General features: G+C 45.3%; 1 protein-coding gene across 6 annotated transcripts in view; it reads right to left on the bottom strand.

The window, feature by feature from the left end:
* PUM1 (pumilio RNA binding family member 1) overlaps positions 1–26950 on the bottom strand; it is a 3075948-nt gene that overhangs the window by 1722677 nt on the left and 1326321 nt on the right. The window lies entirely within an intron of this gene.

Raw genomic sequence — 26950 nt, 5'->3', positions numbered from 1 at the left:
TCCCAAACTGGCCATAGAAAGATGGCCTTGCCTGTGCCATGCCTGGATCTTTTTGGTGGGGAAAAAAGCTCCAATACATTCCTAGCTCTGCATGACCCAAAAAGCCCCTCACATGTCCGTTCTAGAGTGCAATAATTAATATCGACAAAAAAGAAATAACTAGAGAATGCGGACAGACCTCCCAGAAAGAGCAAAGTGGAAATCCCTTGCAACCTTATTTTCTGTGCAGGACAGTACCTCTAGGTGGTCCTGAGAGGGGGGATGGATGAGAACCAATACTGCAGCAGTGCTTTCTGACTCAGATATTTACTGTTATAACAATCTACATACTCAAGTGTACTGTTAACTCTACATACTCAAGTGTACTGTTAACTGTAGTGATCATTTTAACAGTTGTATTTCTTACTCCACAGACAATACAAAAAATACAGCATGGGGAATTAGTACAGGCCATGAAGAATGGCACAGGTACGATTCTCTGATTTTGGACAGGATGTCTAATTTGCAGTGTTTGGAGAAAGTGCAAATGAATGCCCATGCAATTTTTCATAAATGCCTTCAACTGAAACAATCTTAAAGATGGCTGCTATGGTAGCAGTTGCCCTTGTGTAATGTGCCCTTACTAAAGCTTCCGTTTTTATTCTTTTTTTTTTAATAGCCAACTCATGGCAGTGGATTTCACAGTTGGCTAACCACCTAGACAGTGTTTACTTTGATGATGAGATTCCCTTCATTCCCAAACTGGCGGAGAGTGTGTGCCCTCATCTAATTTCTTTGGTTATGGTACAGCAGTGTTTAACCTACCAGGGAACACCCAGCAAGACAACAATTATTTTATCTGGGGAAGACAGGAAGTTGGATGGATTGATTGAAGCTCAATTCTGACAGCACCTTAAGCATAAAAAAGGTTAGTCTTTAGGCTAACAGACTCCTTACAAAAGACCACACAAGGTTCTTTGAACATTAACCCCCTTAAGAGAACACAATTTTCTGGCTAATGCAATAGGTATTAAGAAAAGCTTTTTCCAGGATACTGGGCTTAAATGGGGTCTTGTCAGTCACAGAATAAAGTTCAATCATGAACAGGAGGAGAATGGTTTCCTACAGGATTTTTAAGTAGGGAATGGTTTCCTAGAGGATTTTTAAGTAGGATCCTCTTCAGGAACTGCATCTTCAAGTTGTGCAAGAACAGAATCGGGTGAGACATCTCTTGGCAGGCATGCAGTCATAGCTGAAAGTTACACATTGACTGAAGTACAGCACACCTTTGGTTAGGAATTTTGCTAGGTACTGCAAGATTTTAGCTTTTGTGAGCACTTGGGAAAGTTAACTTCAATGCTGCACCACAAGGAGATTCTCTTCTATGTTACAAAGTAAAATTTTGTAATGCTTGGACTTCTGGACACTTACAGAGAATGAACAACTTTGACCAGGACCATCTATTTGAAAGGAATAATATGGCTTAGAGAATCTGTGCTACCAGCCCTGGAGTTTCCATGTGTTACCTGTGTAGGCAGCTGTGTTGAAGAAAAATCAAAAGTTACACACTTAACACAATGCTAGAGTTGTTAAGATGTGTCCATTGTCAATAACAGGCAAGACACTTTAGGACTGCTCAGCACCTTAAGTCTTCAGTCTGTTCACTTGAACTCCTGGCTCCCAAGCTCACCAGCCATACCTCCTAACTGTCCAGAAATTTGGAGAATGTAATTGATTTTGTGTATTTTCTCTTGCTCCTCGTAAAAATGTCTGCTTTTTGGTAAATTTTTGAGGACTACAGACAGTCAATACTGTCAGATATCACAGTTTCACACTTTTTATTGTTCAGAAAAAAAATGCATGTTAATGCAAAACCTACCATTCTCAACTTTTTAAGTGGATTACAGTAATATTTAAAAACTGTCCATGATTGCGGTTCGTTGCCCCCCATTATTTTTGGCTCTGTCAAGAAATCTTAAGCAAAGCTGAGAGGTGTGTCTCCAGATCATCTAAGCACATAAAAGTATAGCTCTCTTAGGAACTTACTATAATTACACATGCTAAAAGATATTAACTGTTAGTTTAATAACCATTAAGACCTTCTCCAAAATATATGAAAGGCAGTCCATTCCACGTCTTTTCACCATTCCCTATTCTGTCCAAGCAGATACTCTACCCTTCTTACCATCAACAGTATCACAATGACATCAGCCTGTGCCATCTTAAAGTCTTGCCCTGGCAGGATAAATTATGATGGTATGGTACCACAGCACTGGCTACCTTCCTGATAGCAATCTAAAGGAAGCAGTTCAACCACAAAATCCCCAGGCTGAACTAGGTCCTAAGCATGGGCACCCGCAGGAATTTTTGCTGGGCTGCAAACCCAGAGGCCACAGTTCCAGGGTATAACCAAGAACACCTGCTATATTCCACACTTTAGTACAGAAACTGACGGTGTTGCTGTGGATTTACGGTGTTATGAAATAAGACCTCAATGGAACTGTAATATTCAACTCGTTCATGTAAAAATTACAAAATTTTGGGGTAAAAAAACAAAAACTAAATGCACTATATTGTTGTAAGTTTAGGCCTATGACTTTATGTGAAAAACTGACTCAGTATTTTCACTTATTCATTTATTTTTCTTGATATCCCTTAATTCAGTCAGTCTAGGGTATGGAAAAGCCGGAATCCACCCTAGCATTCACATGCGCGGTATGATAAACATGAACCAGTAATTATAAAACAGACAACCGGTGGAGAAGCTGCCGATCCATTGCAGAACACCCTGTCCCCAAATGCACCTCATTATGAACATCATTCATCATTCGGAGTCTCAAAAAGTCCACCCCATTCCACACAGAAATGCCTTTTACTGTTAATAATCCTTACGTAATATCAAACCATATTATATCAAACTGTTTGAAAGAATGAATAAGGTTATTAACCATGCTGTGAACTTCCTAAATGAAGTTAAGGAAGCATAGCACTCAAGTCAATCAGGGACAAATCTCAAAAGAATCACTGAGAAATTCAAAAATAACCAGGGTGGAACAGTTTAAATATTAGTACTATTACCTTAAACTACTGACAAATTAAAATAATGTGAATTAATACAAATCTTCCGTAGTAAAGGAAGTCTATAACTCTTGATTATTATTATTTATCAAGTGTAATTCACCACTTTTTCTCCAAACGTCACCAGTTTTAACAAAGCTAAAATCTGAGTGAAAATCATGGACAGTTGGTAGGTAAATTATGAAGTGTTCTAACTTCCAGTCTTGAAGAGGGAAGGTTGAAAGCCTCACAGGGGCAAATTTATAAAGTTGCAAATTCACCTACAGCACATCTCGGGAACAAAACAAACACGGCAAGAACCACAATAAAGAAGGTAAATGGATTCCACGAAAGGTGAACTGAAACTGGAAACTAAATGATAAAATAAGTAGAATGAAGCTAATGCAGGAAAAAAATATTTACGTATGTTGAAAAATATTGTAATTTAACGCCATATACAAACCTAAAATACCTTACTAAACAAAAACAAAACTCCCATAAAGTACAGTTTTGTACCTACCATAAATGTAGATGTCCGAACTGGATAGCATCTGCAGTCATAACAACTGGGTTGTCCTGTCGTCAGGCAGCCCTTCAGTCGGCCGGATTCCAAAGTCCGGGTCCGGCTTCGGCTGATGTCGCACTTCACCCGACGTCATCTCTGTTGGTCTTCGGGTATAAAAGCATCAGCCGACGCCATTTTCGTCAGTGTTTCTTGCCCCAGATGCCAGTTGCCCTCATGGAAGGCTAAAATTTGGATAAATGCCAATGTTTCCAAAAGAATAGAAGGTAAACACAAAAAGTAAGCATGTATGTACATATATACAAACAAATACACCATAAGAGACTCCCCCCCACTAGCTAGCTATTAGGAGGGTAAACACCCTAGGAGTACCACAGAGGGGAAGGAGGGAGGGTAATCCTGACTGCAGATGCTATCCAGTTCGGACATCTACATTTATGGTAGGTACAAAACTGTACTATGTCCTTCATGGATGCATCTGCAGTCATAACAACTGGGTAGAATACCATAGCCAACAAGGGGAGGAGGATAAAACTAGATTATGGTGTGTTTAGGATCCCTTGCAGTACAGCAGTGGCAAACCCTGCTCGGGATCTGGAATATAGAGGCAAATTATAATGCTTGGCAAATGTATGCACGGAGGTCCAAGTAGCCGCCTCAATAATGTCTTTGGTTGCCACTCCTCGTAAGAAGGCTGTGGTAGTGGCTGTTGCCCTTGTAGAATGAGGTCTTATGTTCTGTGGAATTGGTTTTCCATGGAAGGAGTAACAGAATCGTATGCAATTTCCTATCCATTTGGAGATTGTCTGTTTGGAAATAGCTTTTCCTTCCCTTCCTGTTGCATAGGCTACAAAAAGTTGGTCAGTCTTTCTGCTACTTTTAGTTCTGTCCAAATAGTAGCGTAGCTGTCTATGTACATCCAAGGTATGCAATATTCTTTCCCCCTGTTTTGTGGGTTGGGAAAGAAGGTAGGTAGGTGGATTGCCTGGTTTAAAGACACTCTGGATACCACCTTAGGCATAAATGTAGGATTAGTTCTCATAGACACTCTACCTTGGTGGAAGATTAGGAAGGGTTGCACTGCCATTAAGGCCTGTAGTTCTGAAACCCTCCTTGCTGAAGTAATTGCCAGTAGGAAAGCAGTTTTCCATGACAGGTGTTGTAGGTCTGCTGTTGCTGCTGGTTCAAAGGGTGATAGTGTCAATTTTTTCTAGCACAAAGTTTAGGTCCCAAGCTGGTAATGGTGGTTTCCTTGGAGGTTTTACATTCTTGATTCCTCTGAGGAACTGCCTGAGCAAAGGGTGAGAAAAACAGGTGGATCAAAGCTGTATTCTGCTGAAATAGCTGATGCATGTATCTTGATGGAGGAGTAGGACAGGCCTGAATGAAGAAGTTCGCTAGGTACTCCAGAATGTTAGGCATATCTATGTTTGACACATCTTTTCCTCTTTCAGTACTCCAAATGACAAACCTTTTCCATTTTCCAGCATAGTTTCTTCTTGTTGAAGGTCTGCGTGCTTCAAGAATAATGTCTCTAACTCTTTGGGAAAGTTCTGGATTAGCTGCTGCTATGTGATGTTCCATGCAGTCAGTTGCAACGTTTTAGGTTTGGATGTATGATGCTGTAGTTGTTCTGAGTTAACATCAAAGGCATCAGGGGTATTGGCCACATATTGTTCCGAGACATGCTCCTCAGCAGTGGGTACCAGTGTTGTCTTGGCCAGTTTGGAGCTATCAGGATTATCCTTGGACGTTCTTCCTTGATGTTTAGTAATACCTTGTGTATCAAGGGAAGAGGTGGGAATGCATATGCTGTTAGGCCTTTCCAGCTGAAGGAGAGCGAATCCACTTTCCATGCTAGTGGGTGGAATGTCCTTGTGCAGAATTTTTTTTGAGCTGGTGATTGGTAGGTGATGCAAATAGATCTATCTGAGGCATTCCCCATTTCTTTGAGATGGTCTTGAAGATGTCCGGGTGCAGCTTCCATTCGTGGGCATCCGATGTGGTTCTGCTTAATATGTCTGCTAGAGTATTCTCCTTTCCCGGTACAAATATTGCCTGTAACTGGATGTTGTAGCTGAGTGCCAGGGTCCACAGCTCCAAAGTCATTCTGCATAGAGGGTATGAATGAGTGCCTCCCTGTTTGTTGATGTACCACATGACTGTGGTGTTGTCTGTCCTTATCATCAACTGGCCCTCTTTGAGAAATGGTCTGAACTTTTGGATTGCCAGTTTTACTGCCAGCATTTCTTTTAGGTTGATGTGCAGGTGAAGTTGATCCTGTGTCCACAATCCTTGCACGCATTTGTCCAGCATGTGGGCCCCTTCCTAGGTCTGAAGCGTCTGTTGTGATGGTCTGGCTTGCTTGACATCTGCGAAAGGGTAGCCCTGGGTTTGACTGGCATGCCTGAGCCCACCATAGGAACTCCTGTTTTAAGCATGGAATTAATGGGATTTCTGTTTCTAGGCTGTGTCTGTGTTGGGACCATAAATTCTTTAGGTACCACTGTAGTTTTCTCATATGTAGTCTGGCAAATGGAACCAAGATTATGCATGATGCCATGAAGCCCAGGGCCTGCAGTACTTTTCTTGCTGTTAACTTGTTCAGTTTTGTTAGTGCCAAGAAGTAAAGAGGGAGTTCTTTTGTTTTTCTGTAGTTAGGAATGCCATCTGTTTTACTGTGTCCAATTCCGCGCCCAAGAAAGTCCTTGTTTGGGATGGTATCAGCCTTGACTTTTGTAGATTGACTGTGTATCCCAGTGCTTGCAGCAAGTAAATGACCCTTTGTAAATCTGTTGTCAGCTTGCTTTTGTTGTCCCCTTGTAGCAGGCAGTCGTCTAGGTATGGGTAAATTTGAATTCCTGTAGTCTGCAATGGGCGATTACTGATGCCAGGCATTTTGTGAATACTCTGGGCGCAGTAGATAAGCCAAAGGGCAATGCTGAGAATTGATAGTGCTCTGATCCTGCAAGAAATCTGAGGTATCTTCTGCAGATTGGTCGAATGGGGACGTGCAGGTATGCCTCCTTGAGATCTAGAGTTACCAGCCAACACTCCTTGCCCAGCATGGGAAGAAGTTGCTGTAGGGTCAGCATTTTGAATTTTGGGACAATGATGTATGTATTTAAGGCGGACAGGTCGAGAATTGGTCTCCAACTTTTTTCCTTTCTTGGAACTAGGAATAGTCTGGAGTAGAACCCCTTTCCTTGCTCTGCTGTTGGCACTTTTTCCACAGCTCTCATGTTTGCTAACTGCATTATCTGTTGTAGAGCCTCTGTTTTTTGATTTGGAGGTAGATTTGGCATTCCTCTTTTGACTGGTAAAGTGTGGAAGTGGAACCGGTAACCTTGATCTATGGTTTGTAAAATCCACTTGTCTTTTGTTATATAGTGCCAGTTTTTTGAAAATAAGGTTAATTTTCCGCCTAGAGGAGCTGCTATTTGTTCCCTGGTAGGCGGATTTAGGGTTAAGTCACTGTGGTTGAGTTGATGTAGTGGCAGAGGTTGTGTCTGTGCCTCTGTTGTTACCTTGCCACTGTCGTCCTCTGTAGGCACCTCCTCTGGATTGGTTTCTGCCTCTGGAACGTCTATTCCTGCCCCTTTGAGATCTTGTGGAGTCAGGAAAGGACCAATTTTGGCAGGCCAGTTCCTGCTAAACCTTGGGGCTGAACCTGCAAGAAATCTTTAACCGTTTGAACAGATTTTGCCTTTTCTTCCATTTTCTTCATAACCTGCTGGGCAGGTGTACCAAACAAACTTGTCTTATCCATAGGAGCATCTAGCAACTTAGCTTTAACATGATCCGGTAGAGCTTGCTCCTTTAGCCATGCATGCCTTCTTATCACTGTGCCAGTCATGGCTGATCTAAATGAAGCCTCCAGTGCATCATAGCCACATTTTAAGGAATGGTTACTAACCTGTTGTATGTTATTTACCATTTCTAATACATATTTCTTATCAATAGATTCATCAGTGGTTAGTTTTTCAGTTAACTGATCAAGCATAAACTCTTGGTATTGTATCATGTGAAACTGACAATTTAAAGCTCTAGCTGAGAGAGTAGCTGAAGTGTAGACCTTTTGCCCCATCTGTCTAATGACCTTGCTTCCCTTTCTGAAGGAATAGGTTTTTGCTATGGTCGCGACTACTGCCTTGGGACCCTGGGATATAGTTTCGGGTCTGCAAGTGGGGCCTTGTAAAGGTGGTGATGAGTGTCTGGCACCCTGTAAAATCTGTCTGGTTTGGCAGGGGCTGGAGGTAAAGAATCTGGTGCGGAGCAGACATCATTGAAAGCATCATCCACCACAGAGAGAACAGGAGGTATAGCTAAGGGCCTGTGCTGTGGAAGGTGCAGAAAGGTCCTAAGTCTTTTTCTGGAGTCTGAAAAATCCTGTTGCTGCCATTGGAACTGCTCTCGCATGGCATGTAAGGTTTCCCCAAAGGAGAATTCTTCTGGTGGGGAAGCAGCTGGAATGGATTCTTCAGCATCAGAGTCTTCAAAATTGGAGAAAGGAGCCTCTGGCTGATCAGTTATGTCTGATTCATCGGCAGACTCATCAGAGGACACTGGCTCAGGGGGCTCTGCCCTAGGTCTCTTCTCTGGGGCTGAGAGGCCCTGTCTGGGTGAGATTGAGATCCTCTAATTAATGAAATTAAATCTTCTGCCAGAGTAAGCATTTGAGAACTAGAGGATGGCCTGGTTGTAGGGGGTTTAACAGGCACTGTTTTAGTAGTCTTTGCTGCTTTAGCCCTGGCGAAGGCCTTAATGGACATGGCTGCTGGAGGCCTAGCAGCACCACGTGCTGGGGTAGAGACATCCAAGGGAATGGTGTCTGATAAGTCAGTGGCAACCACCGTAGTGGATAAAATTTCTGAGGCCGTTTCAAGAGTGGTAGCAGGGGCCTCAGTTGTAGAGATAGATTCAGCTGTACTTTGATCAGTTTTCTCGGTTTCGGCCGAAACCGAGACACTCACGGTTTGCTTAACCATGGTTTCGGCCGAAACCGCGGACCGCGAGTGTTGGTCTTTATCTTTGCGTTTTTTGGCAGATTGGGTTGTCGGAGGATCCGACGGCATAATGTACGCAAAATCAGAACCGAAAAACTGTTCAGCAAACTCCGACCGACGCCTAAGCGTTCATCGGTTGAACGAAGCACAGGCCGAACAGGCTGCTACGTCGTGGGCTGGGCCTAAACAAGGCAGACAATAAGAGTGGAAATCTTTATGAGGTATTTGTTTCCCACAGGTTAAACAATTATTAACTTTTTCTGACATCGGCTGAGGCATGAAAGAGTCCCCAACGGGGTACTTAGCTTTAGAAGTCTTCGAAGTAGTATTCGGTAGAAGTAATCTCTGGATCCGACCGACCGGCACTTGCGAACAGCTTCTGCTTCGGGCGCCACGCAGCAAGAAAGACTGACGAAAATGGCGTCGGCTGATGCTTTTATACCCGAAGACCAACAGAGATGACGTCGGGTGAAGTGCGACATCAGCCGAAGCCGGACCCGGACTTTGGAATCCGGCCGACTGAAGGGCTGCCTGACGACAGGACAACCCAGTTGTTATGACTGCAGATGCATCCATGAAGGACATCTGTGGGAATGGTACTGCTTGACTGGTTTTCAGTATTCAATCATGTATTAATTATTGTGATAGTATTATGTCACAAAAATGTTTTCCGAAGTCAAAATCCAGGGGGGGGGGGGGGGTGCAAGTGCACCCCCCCCCCCTGTGGGTACCCATGGTCCTAAGTCAACTCTGAAGAGAGAAAGCAGCTGGTTCATAAGTGAATAAATAGGATAACTGCCTTGAAGGGCCATTTTAAGCCTAGCCAATAACACAAGGACAGAATCAAACCCTTCTTGTGCATATGAGGTGAAAACCATAGCCATTATGCCAAACTCAACCCCCCCCCCCCCATGACAATTCATCCATTTACCTGATGTGGAAATAAAAAGTATTGTTGTGTAAAAAAGTACAGTTTTGTACCTACCATAAATGTAGATGTTCGAGTGTACACCCTGCTGCAGTCATCACACTTGGGTTATCTTGTCGTCAGGCGGTCCCGCAGTCGGCCTGAATTCCAAAGTCTTGGTCCGGCGTCGGATGCTGTCGCCTCTTCCCTGACGTCAGTGCGCCAGGGGTATATATAATGCATCCAACGCCATTTTCTTCAGTTTTTCTTGCCCCAGATGTCAGGTGCCCCCAAAAAGAAGGTCAGTAATTAGTACCAAGTTAAGAAATTTAGCACAAACACAACATCCCTCCAGCTATAAGAAAATACATCAGGATGGTATTGTAAAGATTTAGTCAGTTAGATCAGAGGGGATGGAGGGAGGGTAACCTGGACTGCAGCAGGGTGTACACTCGAACATCTACATTTCCGGTAGGTACAAAACTGTACTATGTTCATCGTGTTACCCTGCTGCAGTCATCACACTTGGGTAGATTCCCAAAGCTAAGGATGGGAGGAGGAATCAAAGAGGGTTAGCTGAGGCTAGAAGGCCCTGCAGAACTGCAGTGGCGAAGCCAGCTCTAGTCTTAGAGTAAAGTGGTAAGTGGTAGTGTTTGGTGAAGGTGTGTACTGAACTCCAAGTTGCAGCTTCCAAAATCTCCTTGGTTGGGACCCCACTGAGGAAGGCTGTAGATGTAGCTGTTGCCCTGGTAGAGTGGGGCCTTATGGCAGCAGGAACTGGTTTTCCATGATGGGTATAGCAAAAACGAATGCAATGTCCTATCCATTTGGAAATGGTCTGTTTTGATATAGCCTTCCCTTGTGAAGCTGTAGCATAGGATACAAAGAGCTGGTCAGATTTTCTGAAAACCTTAGTTTTATCCAAGTAGTAACGAAGTTGCCTGCGAATGTCCAAGGAATGCAGGAGTCTTTCCTCCTTTGTTCTGTGGATTTGGAAAGACGGTGGGTAAGTGGATGGTTTGATTTAAAGCCACACTGGATACCACCTTAGGCATGAAGGAAGGATTAGTCCGTAGAGAAACTCTGTCTTGATGGAAAATGAGGAAAGATTCCACTGCCATTAGTGCCTGCAGCTCTGAGACTCTTCTGGCTGAAGTTATTGCTAGCAGCAGGGCAGTCTTCCATGATATAAACTTTAGATCAGCAGAGAAAGCTGGTTCAAAGGGAGGTAGCGTAAGTTTTTCCAGAACAAAATTGAGGTCCCATGGTGGTGTAGGTGGTCTCCTGGGGGGCCTAAAGTTTTTTGCCCCTCTGAGGAACTGCCTTAGAAGTGGATGCGAAAATAAGGGTGGATCCGAGTTGTAGTGGGCTGAAATAGCTGGTGCGTGGATTTTAATGGAAGAAAAAGAAAGTCCTTTGTGCAACATCTCAGTTAAATACTGTAGAATCTAAGGCATGTGAGGCTGAAGGGTATTTTGGCCTTTAGCTTGGTTCCAGGCGCAAAACCTTTTCCATTTGTCCGAGTATGCTTTCCTGGTGCTGGGCCTCCTAGCTTCCAGAATAACATCCATAACTGCTTGAGGAAGAGGAGCTGGCTGGATGCTTAGGTGATTTGCCATGCAGCCAAATTTAAGGTTTTGAGCTGGCTGTGTAGAATCTGATTGTTTTGCTGTGTGAGCAAATGGGCAATTTGTGGTAAAATCCAAGGTGGGCCCTGGGCCATATTCCTTAATAGTGGGTACCAGTGCTGGTGTGGCCAGTCTGGGGCTATGAGTATCAGTCGTGGTCTCTCCTTTCTGACTTTCAAAAGCACCTTTGAGAAGAGGCAATGGAGGGAAGGCATATACTGTCAGGTTTTTCCAACTGAATGAGAGTGCGTCCACTTTCCAAGCTTGATGGTGAAGTGTCCTTGTACAAAATTTTGTTAGCTGATAGTTTTGGGGGCTGGCAAAACAGGTCTATGTCTGGGAGGCCCCGTTTTTGAGTTATCATTGCAAATACTTGTGGATCCAGTTTCCACTCGTGGGGATCCATGATGTTTCTGCTGAGGTCGTCTGCCAATGTGTTCTTTTTTCCTGGCAGGAATTGAGCTTGTAACTGAACTTGGTAAGCCAGTGCTGTGTTCCACAAGGTCATTGCTTGCCTGCATAGAGGGTAGGAGTGTGTACCCCCTTGTTTGTTTATGTACCACATTACTGTGGTGTTGTCCGTCCTTATTGTAAGTTGTCCTGGATGTAATAGGTTCTTGAAGGCTGTCAGAGCATTCTGTACAGCTAGCATCTCTTTTTGATCGATGTGCAGATTCCTTTGATCTGCACTCCATATGCCTTGAATGCACTGTCATGCCATGTGTGCCTCCCAGGCGTAGTCCGATGCATCTGTTGTCGTAGTTTGCCTGGCTGGGGGCAAGGTGAAAGGCTGACCCTTGTTGAGGTGACATGCCTGTGACCACCATAGAAACTCGTTGAAGGCAGTGAATGAGAGATATCATTGCGTCCAAGCTGTGGCTGTATTGAGACCATACACTTTTTAGGTACCACTGTAATTTCCTCATATGCAGCTTTGCAAATGGTATTAGTAGTATGCAAGATGCCATGAAGCCCAAGGCCTGCAGAATTTTTCTTGCAGGGAGTTGGGTCTTTGTTGTCATTGTTTTGAAATATTGAGTCAGTTGTAGTTGTTTGTCTGGCGTCAGATAAGCCTTCAGGGCCGTTGTATTCAAGCTGGCACCCAGGAATGTCATATTTTGTGAGGGTACTAGTTTTGATTTCTTTTCATTTACTGTGGACCCCAGACAACTTAGAAGATGTTTTACAAAAGCCAGATGTTGTAAGAGGATGTCCTTGCTTTCTGCTTGGATGAGGCAGTCGCCCAGGTATGGGTATATTTGAATTCCTCTTTGTCTGCAGTATGCATTTACTGGTGCCAGGCATTTTGTGAAGACCCTGGGCGCAGTGGATAAGCCAAAGGGCAGTGCAGAGAATTGGTAATGGGTTGAACCTGCAATGAAACGGAGGTATCTTCTGCAACTTTGTCTGACAGGGACATGCAGGTATGCCTCCTTGAGGTCCAACGTTACTATCCATACTTTCTTACCCAACATGGGAAGAAGCTGCTGTAGTGTTAGCATCTTGAATTTGGGTACTAGTAAGAAGGTGTTTAGAAATGAAAGGTCCAGAATTGGTCTCCAGACATTGTCCTTTCTGGGGACTAGAAAGAGTCTTGAGTAAAATCCTTGGCCTTGCTCCCGTGCAGGTACCAGTTGAATGGCTCTCATGTCCATGAGAGCTGTAATCTGTTTTTGTGCCTCTGCCCATTGATTTTGTGGCAGGTTTGGCATTCCTCTTTTCGTTGGCAAGGTGTGGAAATGGAATCTGCATCCTCGTGAAATTATGTCTAGGACCCATTTGTCCTTTGTGACGATGTGCCAGTTGTCTGAAAAAAGTGCTAGTTTTCCTCCCAAGGGAGCTGCCAAGAGTGTTGCTTGGCCATATGAGGTGTAAGTCATTGAGTTTGCCTTCTAGTAGTTTGGGGCCTGTCTTCTCCTCCCTTCTGTGTTGCAGTGCCCCATTGTCGAGGTTTGTATTGGGCTTGTGGTTGCCCTCTGCCTCTGGGCGTCTGTATTTACCCCTCTGTGGTCTGTCAGTAGCTGGAAAGGACCAGTTTTTTGTTGGCCAATTTCTGCTGAAGCGAGGGGGCTGTACCTGTAGAAAATCTTTGACTGTCTGCATAGATTTTGCCTTATCCTCCATTTTCTTTAAGACTTCTTCTTTAACTCCAAATAGGACATCCTGCTGTAAGGGAGCATCTAGAAGCTTTGCTTTAACATGATCAGGCAGAGTTTGTTCCTTAAACCAAGCATGCCTATGTATAACAGACCCAGTGACAGCTGCTCTGCAGGAAGCCTCTAAAGAATCAAACCCACATTGTAAAGTATGTTTGCCCACCTGTTCAGTTGCATGCAACAGAATCCTGCAATTCTTTCAATTCAGACTGTTGAAGGAGTGTGCTCATTTTTTGACTTAACTGAGACATCAGAAATTGCTGATATTTTAGCATGTGAAATTGACAATTTAGTGCTCTCATAGCTAGAGTGGCTGAGGTGTAAACCTTTTTCCCCCACCTGTCTAGTGCTCTGGAGTCCCTTTCAGAGGGTACAGGATTTTTTGCCATAGAAGCCTTAGCCCCTTTGGGACCCTGGGAGATAGTCTCTGGATCAGCAACAGTGCTTTTATAAAGGAATTTGTGGGAGTCAGGCACTCTATAATATCTGTCTGGTTTGGCTGGAGCAGTTGGCAGAGAATCTGGATTCAAACTAGATTCTAAGTAAACATCATCCACAATATCTAAAACTGGGGGGATGGCAAGAGGTCTGTGCTGGGGGAGTAAAAGAAACTCTTTGAGCTTTTTCTTTGAGTCAGAGTAGTCCTGACCTTCCCAGTGAAAATGTTCCCTCATAGTGTGTAAAGTTTCCCCGAAGGAGTAGTCTTCAGGGGGAGAAGCTGAGGGAATGGAATCCTCAGCATCAGAATCTTCATAAGGGGGAAAAGAGTAATCTTGGTCCTCAGAGGAGCCTGAGGAAATAGACACTTGATCAGAGGAGGCATAATCTTCCTCTTGTCTAGGCCTTTTGTTGGGGGGGGGGGGGGGGGCGGGGGTTGGGAACCCCTGATTAAAGAGATCAAATCTTCTGCCATTTTAAGCATGTTTCTTAGGCATAGGGCCTTGAACTGGAGACTGAAGTGCAGTCTTTTTAGGTTTAATAGGAGTCTTAAGCTTAGGATATGTTTTTATGGTAAGCGTCGTCGGTCTGAAGACACCTTCAGAAACCGAAGGTGTTTCTGCAGCACCGACATCTCTTTCTGCAGTGTCGTCGGTAAGGGCTAAACAAAATGGCTGCGTCGGCCTAGCACTCTCCGCCAAAGGCTCCGAAGCGGTCTCGGGTTCCAAATCTGCGGTAGCCAGGGGCTGCGTAGGAGCCTCACTGAAAACCGGTGAACCGGAGACCGGCCCAGCCGAGGCCTCGGAGTCTGGCTTGGGTCTAGGTTGCCTGTCCTTATCCTTGCGTTTTTTTGTGCACGCCGGTAGTCGGTTGCTCCGACGGCATTGTGTAGTTAAATTTTCTACCGAAGTAGTGTCGTGCGAAATCAAAGCGTCTTTTAATAGTGCGCTTATTGAACCTAGCACAAAAGCGACAACCAGTGACGTCGTGGTCTGGGCCTAGGCAAGGTATACAGTAAGAATGAAAATACTTATGAGGTACTTGCTTCCCACAAGAAATACAATTGTTAACTTTTTCTGACATCGGTCTGAGGCAAGAAAAGTTTCCCCAACGGGGTACTTAGCTTTATTGAAGACTTCGGATCTGAAATTCGACTTCGAAAATCTCAGGATTCGGCCGACCGGCACTTGCGAACTGCTTCTGCTTCGGGCACCGCACGGCAAGAAAGACTGAAGAAAATGGCGTCGGATGCATTATACATACCCCTGGCGCACTGACGTCAGGGAAGAGGCAACAGCAACTGACGCCGGACCAAGACTTTGGAATTCAGGCCGACTACGGGACCGCCTGACGACAAGACAACCCAAGTGTGATGACTGCAGCAGGGCAACACGATGAACATCTTACCATAACCTTAGATGTTCTTCTCTTCTATATGCTGCTGGATTCATGACATCTGGGAGTTTGCTCCTGCAAACCCTCGAATGTCTGGCAGTTATACAAAAGTTAAATGCTACCGCTAGGGTACTAGCGACGTCCTGCACATCATCTCTGATGTCAGTTGTAAATGGATGTTGGGTATAAACCAGACGTTAGCACGCATCCACCTCAGAACCGAACGCCGCAGGAGTCAGCGACTCGTGAGTGGATACTATGGGAGTCAGGCGTCGGGCAAGTGTGAGGGGGAAGGCTGGGTGGGAAACTATACAGCAGCATATAGATGAGAAGGACATCTAAGGTTATGGTAAGTTCTTAAACAATACTACTATGTCCTTCTATTCATATGTTGCTGTATTCATGACATCAGGGAGAGTGCAAAAGCTCCTGTCCTAAGGAAGGGGAGGAGGACCAGAAGCACTTTCCACAAAGCCATGGAGGATGGCTCTGGCAAATCCTGCCCTGCCTCTAGAAACAAAGTCCAGCTTGTAGTGTCTAGTGAAAGCATGAACAGAGGACCAAGTAGCTCCAATGAGGATAGCAGTGGTGTCTAATCCTTTAAGGAATGCCCCAGAGGAGGACAGTGCCCTGGTAGAGTGAGCCCTAACTGGGGCTGGGAGAGACTTGCCGTGAGTAGTTTAACAGCATGAAATAGTTTTACATACCAAGAGGACATGGTTTGCTTGGAAATAGGTTGACCCAGGGCTCTTGGGTGGTAAGAGACAAAGAGCCTGTCAGATTTGCAAAGGGATTTGGTTTTGGCCAAGTAATACCTGAGCTGCCTGTGAACGTCTAAGGAATGAAGTATACTTTGTGCCTTGTTCTGTGGACAGGGGAAAAAGGCTGGCAGATTTATAGTTTGATTTAAAGATGGCTCACTGACCACTTTGGGCATGAAAGAGGGGTTAGTGCGCAAGCATACCCTGTCCTTGTGGGAGAGAGTGAAGCGGGGGGCTGCCATGAGGGCCTGGAGTTCTGAGACTCTTCTGGCTGATGTGATGGCCATCAAGAGGACAGTCTTCCAGGTGCAATGTTGGAGGGAGCAGTCTTTGGCTAATTCGAAAGGTGAGGGCATCAATTTCTCCAGGACAAAGTTAAGATCCCAAAAGGGGGGGGGTTCTTTGGGGGTCTGAGATGAAGTTCTCCTCTCAGAAAGAGTTTGACTACTAACCTGGAAGCTAGAGGAGGTACTAAAGGCAGACATGCAGATATGGCAGACAAAAATGTATTTTAATGGACGAATAACATAATCTAGACTTCATAAGGTCACACAGACAAGACCACTGGAGGCTCTAATCTCAGTGGTTGCAGGTTATTTTTTTTAGATAACACAATGAAAATCTCTTCTATTTTGACAGGTACGATTTTCCATAGTCAGTCTTCTGGCCTCCAGCAAAACCTGGATCACGTCCTCTGAGTATAGGTGTCTGAAGGGAATCAGCAACCTATCACCCACAGTATGAGGTTCAAAGTGGACAATTGGGGATGTAGGAGTATTCCCTTGTCCTGTGTGAGTAGGTCCATTCGGTGGGGTAACTTGTGGTGATTATCCTTGGCTATGTGAAACAGAAGAGGGCACACGTGCTGCCTAGGTCAATAGGGAGTCACCAGCAAGAGTTGAGGCTGTTCCTCCTGAATTTTCAGCAGGACTATCTGTATGAGAGGGAAGACGGAAATGCTTAGGCTTACATCCTCTTACAAGCTTCTGGGTGAGGTACCCTGGAACAGGAGGTTGGGAGCTGTCTGTACATAGAGGAGGTGAAGAAATCCACATCTGGGATACCCCGTCGAGGGACCTGGTCTAGAAACACGTCCCTGTTCAACATCCCATTTGTGAGAAAGGGTCATGCTCCTGCTCAATGAATCTGCCATCACATTTTCTGCAGACGGGATATAAACTGCTTGGAGGAGGATTTGTTTCCCTAGTGCGATTTCCCAGGCCTGCAGTACTATTCTGCACAGGAGGTAGGACTTTGTTCCCCCCTGCTTGTTGATGTACCACAGCCCAGTGTATCATCTCAGAGTGCCTAGTATAAAGTGATCCCGGAAAATTTCTAAGGCCAATATCAGGGCTCTCATTTCCCTGATATTGATGTGCTCCTTCTGTTGGGTGTGGGTCCATGAGTTCTGCACTCTCCAGTTTCCTAGGGTTGCACCACAGCCTGTATCTGTGGCATCTGTGAAGAGATCCTGGTTGGGAGGTATGTGCTGGAGGGGCAGGCCAGGATTCTTTTGAATTTGGGGGAATCTACCATTTGAGTTCCCTGGTCAGGCACTGCAGCATGGGAATCATGAATTCCAGTGAGTGCAAGTGTTGTTTCTAGATTGAACTTGGATATTACTGGAACTTCCTCGTGTGGAGCCTCATGGGGATAGTTGAGGCCATGAACCCTAGGATTCTGAGGAATTCTCTGGCTAAGATGGCTTTTAGGGGAAGACTTTCCTCAAAATAAGACACGAGCAGCACAATCTTGTCTGGAGGTAGGAAAGCCATCATTTCCCTTGTCATAATCAGACACCCTAGAAACACCTGGTTTTGGGAGGGTATCGGGGAGGATTTTTTGAGGTTTATGGTAAATCCTAGACCGGACAGCAGGGAGATGGTGAAGTTTAGGTTTTGAAGGGCTGTGGAACTTGAGGGAGCCTGGATCAGGATGTTGTCTAAGAGAAAAGCTGTATTCCCTTTGCTCTGGCGAATGCCACGACTGGGACACAATAAATACCCTTGGTGGTGTAGAAAGACCAAAGGGTAAAGCACAGAACTGAAAGTGCACACAGTCCACTGAGAAGTGGAGGTACTGCCTGAAAAGTGGGTGAATGGGGATGTGTAGGTAGGCGTCATTTATGTTCAGGGACACTACGAAAGCCTGAGAAAGGATCAGGGGTAGGAGAATAGGGAGGGAGAGCATCCTGAAGGAGGGGACTCTGAGGAAGGTGTTGAGATGGGATAGGTCCAGCATAGGCCTCCAGGGGCCTTCCTTTCTAGGGACCAAAAGGAATCTTGATTAAAATCTTCTTCCTCTTGCCAAGGTGGGTACCTCCTGAATGATTCCTTGAGCAAGGAGTTCTTGCAGGATTGGTGGGAAGGTAGGTATTTGGTCTTGGGGTGGGTGAGGGATGCCTTTTGGGGTGGGGGTCTGGCCTCCCAGGACATTACGTATCCCTGCTGTATGACTGAGAGGACCCAGGAGCCCTGGGTAACCTGCTTCCAAGCAGGAAGGGAGAGACGCATGGATACAGGGGTTCTGAGAGAGGAGCCTGGTAGTCACACTCTACCATATTTTCCCTGAAGGGGCTGTTTAGAGGGAGGGGTGACAGAGGCAGGCCTGAGTGGGGCCTATTTCCTGTGTTCCTTTCTGGGTTTAGTCTGAGGTCTCTTGCCAGAAGTTCTCACAAATTAAGTTTTTGTTGGGTAATTCCTCTGAAAATGAGGTACTGGACAGACAAAGATAAGTCTCAGTTCCTGCAGTTCCTTCCCTTTGGTTTGGAGGGCTTTGAAGAGATCAGCAGCTGCTGCATCAAACAGGAGACTGTTGTCCAGAGGCGCATCCAGGAGTTTGGATTTGATGACACCTGGGAATGTTGCAGTCTCAGCCATGAGTACTTCCTGATGACAGAGCCTGAGGCAGCAGCTCTAGCAGAGTCAACATCACCTTAGCTGCACTTGACAGAAAGTTTTGTATCCTGGGAGCAAGAGCTCAGGAGGGAAGAGATCTTCGCCTTAGCAGGGGAAGCTGGTAGTTTTTCCAAGTGTTTTATCTGCCATGAGTGCCAGGGCATAATTCAGCCATATGCTTCTGACAGTTGATGGCTCTTACAGCCAAGGTGGCAGAAGTATAAACTTTCTTTAACAGGCATTCCATCATCCTGCTCTTTATCAGAGGACAGAAGAGAAGTGGAGGGGAGCAATTTGGAAATTTTGTCCATGGTCATAGAAATGACAGCTGGATCTGTGGCAGGAGCCTTGTAGAGAAAGGTTGCTGTCTCAGGCACCTTGTAGAATCTGTCTGGACGTTTGGGGGCTGTGAATCAGGCTTTTTAGAAGCAGCCATGAATGCAACCAGAAAACCAGGGTGTACAGGGGGCACAGAAGAAGGACTAGGAGACTCCAATTGGAGTAATTCAAAATAACTTTTTTGAGTCTCAGTGACTTGGCTGCTATCCAATTTAAAGAAATCTTGCATCTTACGGATGGTCTCACCAAAGGTGAGATTCTCACCCGGGGAATCTGTGCCACTGGACTTCTCCTCTGGGGAGGCATATACAAGGGGAGAGCCCATTTGTGAGGAGTAGGTGAAGGATTCATCATCATCCTCTGAGGAATCCCCTTTCGCAGATGAGTCGTCAAGGACTGCTCACTTGGGGTTAGAGGCTGTAGGGACTGGGCCGTGACATAAGGCCAGAAAAGCTCTGAACAGGCCTTGGGTAAAGGCCTGCCAATCCGGGGGGTTTTCGACACTCGGAGAAGACAGAGGGTGGGAAACATGCTTAGTCTTCTGTTTTCTCTTTCTATGAGAATCTGGTGGAGGCAGTTGAGAAAAACAGTGGAGGGTAGGAGGGCCTGACGCCGGCCTGCACTCCACGATGTCTGATTCTACAGCTTCATGAACTACAACCGGAGAAACTCCACACAGTCCCTCGGAAATAACGAGCCTAGTTCCCCCTCGGCGACCAACTCGGACACCTGAGTCTCCCTCCGGGAGGTGACCTCTGGCAACAAAATAGTTTCCTCTGGGCCCTCTGCCGAAGGAAGCTCCGAGGAGTCCGGCTCGGATTCCGGGCCTTCACTGGCCTCGAGAGGGACAGCTGGAGTGGAGGGCGCAGCAGTTGGTTTAGGCCTGCTCTTTTTGGCCTTCTTGACTGTTGGCTCTTTCGAGGGTACCGATGTTGAATCAATATGTGCGGTAAGACGTTTAAAGCCTTTGGTTCTCAAGGTACAAATTCAAAGCTGTTAAATGGCTTCTGAGGGTTTTGGGGACAAAGGACTGACAAATACTACACGTGGTATGGTCATGTTCTTGGCCTAAACAGAATAGGCAGAGCTCATGTGAGTCCTTATGTGGAATTTGCCTTCCAAACCTACACTTGCCCTTCCTACTGGACATGAAACCCAAAGCAGTAGCAAGAAAAGGTTAGAAAACTCCTATGGGGTACTTATCTAGAGTTGGATGTAGAAAAATGCTTCTTCCGATAACGCGATGACTGGAGCTGGTAGTCACACAGGTAGCAGAAAAGTTCTGGGATGGAACCGTGCTGACGTCCGCTTTACACCCAACGTCCATTTACAACCCACATCAGAGGTGAGGTGCAGGACGTCGAGCGAACCCTAGCAGTAGCATTTAACTTTTGTACAACGGCCAGACGTTCAAGGGTTCACAGGAGCAAACTCCCTGATGTCATGAATACAGCAGCATATGAATAGAAGGACATCCAACATTCTTCTACAGCAAAAGCGAGTGTGTCACTACCTGTTCAGCTACTGAGACTCATTCTTTTACAGTTGAGAATCAAACCCTTCATCTTGTGAGTTAGGTAAATACCTTAACCATTATGCTAATTTCCCAAGGGAAGATAGTGGAATGAAAGGAGAGAAGCTGACTAGGGAAGTGAACCGGTACTGCAAAAGTGAATATACTCAAACACCTACAACTATGCAAGTTCCCAGCATAACTTTACTGTTCTTTGTACAATTCAATATTGCAATGACGACTCTTTGGAAAATTTAGATAACTTACAGGCCAGTGGATGGTTGGTCGTTAGGAGGTCACGGTTGCAGGAATCCCTGCAGAACATTTGAGGTAAGCCCTGCTCTGACCATGGGCACAATAGCCACACTGTAATGCTTGGAAAACGTGTTGGACTGATGACAACGCAGATGCTCTTGCCTTCATGCAACTACATTATGATAAAAAGTACAGTTTTGTACCTACCATAAATGTAGATGTTCGAGTGCTAATACAGCTGCAGTCATAACAGAAGGGTTCTCCTGCCGTCAGGCGGGTCCTCGGTCGGCCGAATTCCAAAGTCTAGGTCCGGCGTCGGTTGTCGTCGCTTCTTCCCTGACGTCAGTGCAACAGGGGTATAAAATAACCAGCCGACGCCATTTTCTTCAGTTTTTCTTGCCCCCGATGTCAGGTGCCCCCAGAAGGAAGGCAATACATAAAATTATGTAGTAATGCAATGCAATATAATCAAAAAACAGTAGTTGCAAGCAAATACACCATAAAAGAATACCCCTAGAGGGGAAGGAGGGAGGAACTGACTGCAGCTGTACTAGCACTCGAACATCTACATTTATGGTAGGTACAAAACTGTACTATGTTCATCGTGCATACAGCTGCAGTCATAACAGATGGGCAGAATCCCAAAGCTAAGAAAGGGGTGGTAGGCACTAGGTGGAACTAGGAGGAGCCAAAATGCCCTGCAAGACTGCAGTGGCAAAGCCTGCTCTAGATTTGGAGTATAATGGTAGGTTGTAGTGTTTGGAGAAGGTATGCACAGAACTCCAAGTGGCTGCTTCCAAAATATCCTTGGTAGGAACTCCTCCGAGGACGGCTGCAGAGGTGGCTGTGGCCCTGGTGGAATGAGTTCTAATGCCTGTAGGTACAGTTTTGCCATGAAAGGAATAGCAAAAGCGTATGCAGTGGGCTATCCATTTTGAGATTGTCTGTTTGGAAATTGGCTTTCCTTGAGCTCCTACCGCATAGGCCACAAAGAGCTGTTCTGATTTTCTGAAAGGTTTTGTTCTGCCCAAATAACGCAGTTGCCTGTGGATGTCCAAGGAATGTAGTAATCTCTCCTCTTTGTTTTGAGGATTGGGATAAAAAGTAGGTAAATGTATAGCCTGATTTAAAGCTACCCTGGATACCACTTTAGGCATAAAGGACGGGTTGGTTCGTAAGGAAACTCTGTCCTGATGGAAGATGATAAAAGGCTGGACAGCCATGAGAGCCTGTAGTTCTGAAACTCTACGAGCTGAAGTGATAGCCAGAAGGAAAGCTGTTTTCCAGGACAAATATTGCAAATCTGATGAGGCAGCTGGCTCAAAAGGAGGCAAAGTCAGTTTTTCCAGAATGAAATTAAGATCCCAAGCAGGTATTGGTTGTTTCCTTGGAGGTCTTAAATTATTAGCCCCTCTGAGGAACTGTCTTAAAAGAGGGTGAGAGAATAAAGGAGGATCAGTGTTGTATTCTGCAGAAATGGCTGAGGCATGGATTTTGATGGAGGAGAAAGTACAGTTTTGTACCTACCATAAATGTAGATGTCCGAGAGGAATGCATCTGCAGTCTTTACAAATGGGTTGTCCTGTCGTCAGGCAGCCCTTCGGTCGGCCGGATTCCAAAGTCTGGGTCTGGCTTCGGCTGGTGTCGCACTTCACCCGACGTCATTGCGGCAGTTATTCGGGTATAAAGGCATCAGCCGACGCCATTTTCCTCAGTGTTTCTTGCCCCAGATGCCAGGTGCCCTCTTGGATGGCTAAATTTGGATAAATGCCAAAGTTTCCAAATAGTAGAGAGCAAACACACAAAATAAGCATGTATGTACATATATACAAACAAATACACCATAATAGATCCCCAAGCTAGCTGAAGATTGGCAAATACCCTAGGAGTACCTCAGAGGGGAAGGAGGGTGGGTAATCCTGACTGCAGATGCATTCCTCTCGGACATCTACATTTATGGTAGGTACAAAACTGTACTATGTCCTTCAAGGATGCATCTGCAGTCTTTACAAATGGGTAGAATACCATAGCTAAACTAGGGAGGAGGAAATGAGAAGAGATTATGGTGTAGTTAGGATCCCTTGCAAAACAGCAGTGGCAAAACCAGCACGGGATCTAGAGTATAGAGGTAAGTTATAATGCTTGGCAAATGTATGCACGGAGGTCCAAGTAGCAGCCTCTATAATGTCCTTGGTAGCCACTCCTCGTGAAGAAAGCTGTGGTAGTGGCTGTAGCCCTTGTGGAGTGAGGCCTGATGTTCTCTGGAGTTTTCTTTCCATGGTAGGAGTAACAAAATCTAATGCAATTTCCTATCCATTTGGAGATTGTCTGTTTAGAAATTGGTTTTCCTTCCTTTCCTGTTGCATATGCTACCAGAAGCTGGTCAGTTTTTCTATTGTTTTTGTCCTGTCCAGGTAGTAGCGTAATTGTCTGTGTACATCCAAGGTATGTAAGAGCCTTTCTCCCTGTTCTGTGGGTTGGGGAAGAATGTAGGAAGGTGGATAGCCTGATTTAAAGAGACTCTGGATACCACCTTAGGCATAAATGTAGGATTTGTTCTCATGGACACTCTATCTTGATGGAAGATCAGGAAGGGTTGCACTGCCATTAATGCCTGTAGTTCAGAGACCCTTCTTGCTGAAGTTATTGCCAGCAGGAAAGCAGTCTTCCAGGATAAGTATTGTAATTCTGCTGTTGCTGCTGGTTCGAAGGAGGAAGAGTCAGTTTTCTAGCACAAAGTTCAAGTCCCATGCAGGCAATGGAGGTTTCCTGGGAGGTTTTACATTTTAATTCCTCTCAGAAACTGCCTGAGCAGAGGATGCGAGAAGACAGGAGGATCCAAGCTGTATTCTGCTGAAATAGCTGATGCATGTATCTTGATGGAAGAATAGGACAGGCCTGTATGGAAGAGCTCCCATGTACTCCAGGATGTTGGCTATGTTCACCAGTGTCACATCTTGCCCCTTTGCAGTACTCCAGATGAGATATCTTTTCCATTTTGCTGCATAATTCTTTCTTGTTGAAGGTCTACGAGCCTCCAGGATTATGTCTTTAACCCTTTGGGATAAATTTGGGTTAATTGCTGTTATGTAATGTTCCAGGCAGTTAGCTGCAGAGTTTTTAGGTTTGGATGCAGGATGTTGTAGTTGTTCTGTGTTAGCAGTAATGGGATCAGGGGCAGTGTCCATATTTGTTCCCGGGACATGCTCCTCAGCAGTGGATACCAATGTTGTCTTGGCCAGTCTGGGGCTATCAGAATGATCCTCGGACGTTCCTCTTTGATCTTCGGAGGCACCTTGTGCATCAAAAAAAGTGGTGGGAATGCGTATGCTGTCAGGCTTTTCCAACTGAAAGATAGGGAGTCCATCTTCCAAGCAAGTGGGTGGTAAGTCCTTGTGCACAATTTCTTCAACTGGTGATTGAATGGGGATGCAAACAAGTCTATTTGTGGTAATCCCCATTCTCTTGTGATGGTTTTGAAGATGTCCGGATGCAGCATCCATTCGTGGGCATCTGTTGTAGTTCTGCTTAATATGTCTGCTAGAATGTTTTCCTTCCCTGGTACATAAATTGCCTGTAACTGAATGTTGTAGCTCAGAGCCACATCCCATAGGTCCAGTGCCAGCCGGCATAGAGGGTATGAGTGTGTGCCTCCCTGTTTGTTGATGTACCACATAACTGTGGTGTTGTCTGTCCTTATCATCAACTGGCCTTCTTGGAGAAAAGGTCTGAATGCCTGGATTGTCAATTTTACTGCCATCATTTCTTTTAGATTTATGTGCAGATGCAGCTGGTCTTGAGTCCATAGGCCTTGAATGCACTTGCCCAGCATGTGTGCCCCCCAACCGAGGTCTGAGGCATCTGTCGTGATGGTTTGTCTTGGTTGACTTTTGCAGAAGGGCAACCCTGTGTTTGACTGGCAGGCCTGAGCCCACCATAGGAACTCTTGCTTCAGGCATGGGATCATTGGAATTTTGGTTTCTAGGCTGTGCTTGTGCTGGGACCACAAATTCTTTAGGTACCACTGTAGCTTTCTCATATGCAGCCTGGCATGAGGGACCAGTATTATGCAGGATGCCATGAAGCCTAGAGCTTGTAGCACTTTTCTTGCAGTTAGATGGTTCTGCTTTGTTAATGCCAAGAAGTAGAGAGGAAGTTGCTCTTTCTTTTCTGCAGTTAGAAATGCCATTTGTTTTGATGTGTCCAGTTCTGCACCCAGAAAGGTTATTCTTTGGGATGGAATCAGCCTTGACTTTTTGTATTGACTGTATATCCCAGGGCTTGCAGCAGGTAGATGACTCTTTGTAAGTCTTCTGTTAGTTTGTTTTGTTGTCCGCTTGTATCAGGCAGTCGTCCAGGTAGGGATAGATTTGAATCCCTGAAGTCTGCAATGAGCGATTACTGATGCCAGGCATTTTGTGAACACTCTGGCAGTAGATAAGCCAAAGGGCAATGCTGAGAATTGATAATGCTCTGATCCTGCAAGAAATCTGAGGTATCTTCTGCAAATTGGTCTTATGGGGACATGCAGGTATGCCTCCTTGAGATCTAGAGTTACCAGCCAAGACTCCTTGCCCAGCATGGGAAGAAGCTGCTGTAGGGTCAGCATTTTGAATTTTGGAACAATGAGGAATGTGTTTAAAGCGGACAGGTCTAGAATAGGCCTCCATTTGTTTTCTTTTCTTGGTACCAGGAAGAGTCTGGAGTAAAATCCCTTTCCTTGCTCCATAGATGGTACCTTTTCCACAGCTCTCATTCTTAATAATTGAGATATTTGTTTTAGAGCTTCTGTCCTTTGAGTAGGTGGTAGGTTTGGCATTCCTCTCTTTCCTGGTAGAGTATGGAAATGGAACCTGTAACCTTGGTCTATAGTTTGCAAAATCCATTTTTCTCTTGTAATGCAGTGCCAGTTTCTTGAAAATAAGGTTAGCTTTCCGCCTAAGGGTGCTTCTAGTTGTTCCCTGGTAGGCGGTGCCACCGCCAAGTCACTGTGATTGAGTTGTTGTAGTGGTGGTGGCTGTATCCGTGCCTCGTTGGTTGTTACCCTGCCACTGGCGACCCCTGTAGGCACCCCTGGATTGGTTTCTGCCTCTAGCGCGCCTATTCCTGCCTCTTTGTGCCTTAAGAGGAGTCCGGAAAGGACCAATTCTTGGAGGGCCAGTTCCTGCTAAACCTTGGAGGTTGAACTTGTAAGAAATCTTTCACTGTTTGCACAGATTTTGCTTTCTCTTCCATCTTTTTTAGTACCTGCTGTGCAGGGGAACCAAATAAATTGACCTTGTCCATAGGTGCATCCAAAAGCTTAGATTTGACATGGTCTGGTAATGCCTGTTCTTTCAACCATGCATGCCTCCTGATAACTGTGCCAGTCATGGCTGATCTAAAGGAAGCCTCCAGTGCATCATAGCCACATTTTAAAGAATGGTTACTAACCTGCTGTATGTTATGTACCATTTCTTGAACATACTTTTTGTCTACAGATTCTTCAGAGGACAGCTTTTTAGTCAACTGGCCAAGCATAAACTCTTGATATTGAATCATATGAAATTGGCAGTTCAAAGCTCTAGCTGACAAAGTAGCAGAGGTGTAAACTTTTTTACCCCATCTCTCTAAGGACCTGGATTCCCTTTCAGAGGGGAGGGGGTTTTTAGAAGAAGTAGCTGCTACAGCTTTAGGACTCTGGATCTGCAAAAGGAGCCTTATATAAGTGGTGATGAGTGTCCGGGACCCTGTAGTACCTATCGGGCTTAGCAGGAGCCGGAGGTAAAGAATCAGGAGCAGTGCAAGCATCATTAAATGCATCATCAACAACAGAAAGAACTGGAGGTATAGCTAAAGGCCTATGCTGTGGCAAATGTAGAAAGGTCCTAAGCCTTTTTCTAGAGTCTGAGAAATCTTGGCCCTGCCACTGAAATGGTTCCCTCATAGCATGCAAGGTTTCCCCAAAGGAAAATTCCTCAGGAGGAGAGGCTGAAGGGATGGACTCCTCAGCATCAGAGTCTTCGTAAAGAGAATAAGAAGCCTCAGGAGGGTCTGTATGTTCTGAGTCATCAGAGGAATCATCTGTGGATACTGGCTCAGGGGGCTCTGCTCTAG

The sequence above is a fragment of the Protopterus annectens genome, chromosome 1.part1, assembly GCF_019279795.1.
Source record: "Protopterus annectens isolate FY-2018-M chromosome 1.part1, PAN1.0, whole genome shotgun sequence".
Taxonomy (NCBI): Eukaryota; Metazoa; Chordata; order Ceratodontiformes; family Protopteridae; genus Protopterus; species Protopterus annectens.
The sequence above is the reverse complement of the archived record's forward strand: the minus strand, read 5'-3'. Positions and strand labels throughout refer to the sequence as shown.